This window comes from Anguilla rostrata, chromosome 15 (genome assembly GCF_018555375.3).
Source record: "Anguilla rostrata isolate EN2019 chromosome 15, ASM1855537v3, whole genome shotgun sequence".
Classification (NCBI taxonomy): domain Eukaryota; kingdom Metazoa; phylum Chordata; class Actinopteri; order Anguilliformes; family Anguillidae; genus Anguilla; species Anguilla rostrata.
Window position 1 is genome coordinate 16205667 of NC_057947.1, and position 3694 is coordinate 16209360.

Genomic DNA, 3694 nt, shown 5'->3' on the forward strand with positions numbered 1-3694 from the left:
TATGATGCTTATTAAACTGAAGGAGTGGTGATGATCGCAAAGATGATGACTGTAAATAGTGTAAGTACGAAATTTGTCTGTGTTCTGTGAAAATTTGTGCCAGTGGCTATGGGAATATAAATGGCACTGAAGTTTTATTGTGCTAGTTTGTTCCATTTAATTGCAGATAGTGACAATGCCATCGTGTTCCATTTTTAATTGTAGGATTTAATTTTTGAAGGATACTATGTTAATTTTTTTTTTGTATAATCCCTCCTGTTTTTAAGTGATATGGTACGTTTATCAGCCCTAGACGATTGCATGTGAAATAATTCCCACCTTCAGTATACTGCTAAGATTATGTTAGCCTCAGAGTTTAGGGTACTAACAACATTACTGTAGAGCAAATTGTATAGTTGTCTTTGTCCATATAGTACTGTACTTTTTCTTGTAAATGATGAAAATGAGCCGATTTCACTGACAAGCTCTCATTTTATTACTACACATCGTCTGTATACATAACCAACAATATAATGCACATTGTATTTTTTATTTTATTTTTTTAATTGATAAAGCCTTTTGCTTTCTTTAATTCAGCGCATAGGCTATGTTTCCAAGACAAAGGAAGTAGATACATCCAAGCCTAGTGAATTGTATTAGCTGTTCCCATCTGCAACTAGGTTGCAGATATATCACTTTTCAAAGATGAATTTTATGCATTTAGCTTAAGATCAGGGTAATGTTAGCTAAATGACTTCACCACATGCTAAGAATAACTAGAAACCATGGGTTATTTTCAACTTTAGAAAACATCAATTTAATTTAGTTCACAATTAAATTACTGAGTTATTGACAATATGTCTATTTATTTTGGAAGTCAGTTGTCTATCTCTTTAAAAATCGTGGCTAGCTAGAATGGCTAATAAAGTGTATGAATTATAGGCTGTAATACATTAGCTAGCAACGGGGTTATGGCAAAGCTAGCTGGTAAATTGAAGAGACGTTAGACACCATATTAGACATGTCACTTATTTTCTTTCATAACATCCTGTTGCTGCTAGCTGCTAGATAAAGTTGGCAGCTAGACTTGAAAGATTCAGCTCTCAATTATCAGAGCATCAGTGCACCACAAATACTGCACCTTTAAGATGTGATGCTTCCCATGAAACATTGCTGGTCATGGAGAGAAGAGCTCTAATTTTTACTTATTTATTTATTTATGTATTTATTTAAAGACACTTAAAGCGTCTATCCTTCTATTCATTTTTTTTTTTTATTTTGCTTGATTTGGCAACATCTATGGTGACTAGTGGTCACGAACGTTTTCATATTCCAAATGCCAGAGTTCTGTTCAAAACAAAGCTACAGAGCATTACTTGTTGCGCAATGAGTGCTTATCTTTCTTAGAAGATAATCCAGCAGTAGCGTATTTTGGAGAGAGAAAACTGCCATATAGAAGACCCGCAATGTTGTTTGACACGGTAATTTTGAGCAACACATCAAAGCTCATTTTAAAAACAGTTTTTGGATTTTAGGTGCTTGCTCTTTCACATTCGGGATGCAAGTTCCCTTGTGTGCATCCTCACATTTGAATACCTGGGTTGTCACACCCGACACCACCAGTGGAAAACAGCATATACAGGAGCAATTACAGAATGCAAACATATTGAATAAATATTGCTACAAAACTGCCATTGTGAAAAGGCATCAAATACAGCATTTTTTAACATGAAAAAAAATATTGATTGACACTTTTAATCCAATTAGAGTTTAAATGAGAATAAATGCTGCAATCAGGTTCAACTTTAATCCGCTAGAGAACTTCATAGATGAAGCCAGGGGTGGGTTTCTTTAATTATTTAGCCTATTTTTTCTGGAATCTTTTATTTTAATCTTTGTGTTTAGTTTAAAAAAAATACTCTGAATCAAAATGTGTTTTTTTTAGTTTAATGATAACATGATGTTGTCACATTCGTTCTGCCGGGAGATGAATTGGTCTCAGCAACGCCTACCGGCAGAGAGAGCACGCGCACCTGGGTTGCGTTAGCTAATCAGCCCAGGTGCTTAAAGGTGTGTTGCTCTCCACAATACCGAGGCTGAGACTGGGAGCTAACACCGAGGGAGCATTTATTTCGGAGGTATCATTTGTCAGAGCGCACAAAATGAAAGTAAGCTCACCATTGAAAAGCTGGAGGAGCTGGTCAGGTGAAAAGCGATCCAGCTATGAGCGGTGAGCTGGAAAGCCGACCCTCAGTTTTTCTTTCTTTTGTCTTAGTTATTTTAGTTTGTTTTAATTGTTATTGCCTGGAACCTGTGAGGGTGAAGGGTGAAGGAGTTTGATTTATTATTATTATTTGATTTATTTTATTTCCTGTTGGTGTGGGTGCACACCCGGCCGCATCTCCCTCCCAGGGGTGTCACACCAGTATGTGACAGATATATTTTCACATTTTGAGCCTTTCATTTTTCAGTGGCTAAAAACTAGTGACGTACAAACTCGTGACATTGAATTATCGACTTCCCATGCTTTAGCTGGAACACACTTTGCAAAGAAGCTGTTAGAAAAAAAGTTCCTCATAAGAGTCAATCTAACGATTGTGTTTGGGAAACTCACTTAACATCGCTTAAAAACCTCGTAAACACACTGATTAATCCTAAAATACAACGATATCAGGAAACCTAATCTGCTGCGAAGTGGACTCGAACAGTTTCAATGAAAAGTCAAACTAGTAGAATGGGACAGTAATGCTTCAGCCTTGGCAGGTGGGTCACTTTTCCCCAAAGAAATGGGCGGTGCAGGAAATCTGTTCTTCTGTCAAATGAAACCTATACATGGATTAGGAAGAAAGATGGTGAGTGTGTGGGTCCAAAAAGGACTATTTATCATTGTGACTTGATTAATTAAAAAGGGAAGGACCCATTTGTCTTTTTGTCTCCTCCATCATCACAGATGCAGTTCACAAACATGACAAAGGCTCTGTTGTGCTTGTGCTGAGTGAGTCCTTTACATACTTGCATTCATCATATCCATCAAAATGAAATGCTATATTCCTGTAACAGTTGGTGATACCCAGTATGTGTATTTTCTCAGACGGTGTTGTTCATCACTCTGAAAATACTAAAATAAGGTGCATGCTGTACCTCACTCAGCTTGACTCCAAACCACTGTCACCTCCACAGTGATCACCACCCCAGCCTACTAATGTTCACACACAGCGGGTCCACCAGATGCAGACAGCTGGCCATTAATATAAAGCAAGAAATAAATAAGAAAAATAAGACTCATTAAACATGGCAGATACTCCTTTATAATTTATGTTAGTACAATGCATTTTTCTAGGTATTCACAATCCTCGCTTTCGCCAGTGGGCGTCAGGGTAGTCAGAGATGATGGCGCCAGTTGGATCCTCTTTATTGCCATCAGGAAGTGACTTGGAAGAAGATTGTCTCTGTGGTACTGATGTCTTGCATTTGGGATTCTGCCATGTGAATACATTTGTTGATTTCCTCTTTTGGTTTTCCCAGAAGTGTCATGGTGACTTTCCAATGTGGTTCCTGTAACTAGGAAACATGAGTATGCACAATAAAACCAAGCAAGTAACATCAATACTGCTCCTATAACCACTTATTGCAGAATTTAAATGCAAAATAAGAAGGGCTGCTTTCACTATCTACTCTGAATGAGTCATTATAAAAAGACAATGCAAAAAGGTCC

The 3694-nt window shown here is 37.4% G+C and overlaps 1 long non-coding RNA gene across 2 annotated transcripts; it reads left to right on the forward strand.

Moving 5' to 3' along the window:
- The first annotated feature begins 2087 nt into the window (after positions 1–2087).
- LOC135241226 (uncharacterized) lies at positions 2088–3124 on the forward strand. 2 transcript variants are annotated; one of them, XR_010325948.1, is made up of 3 exons: positions 2088–2831; positions 2930–2974; positions 3071–3124. It is a non-coding gene; the product is annotated as an uncharacterized LOC135241226 (long non-coding RNA). The 2 variants fall into 2 exon arrangements; XR_010325947.1 differs by having other exon boundaries at positions 2088–2209.
- The last annotated feature ends 570 nt before the right edge of the window (positions 3125–3694 follow it).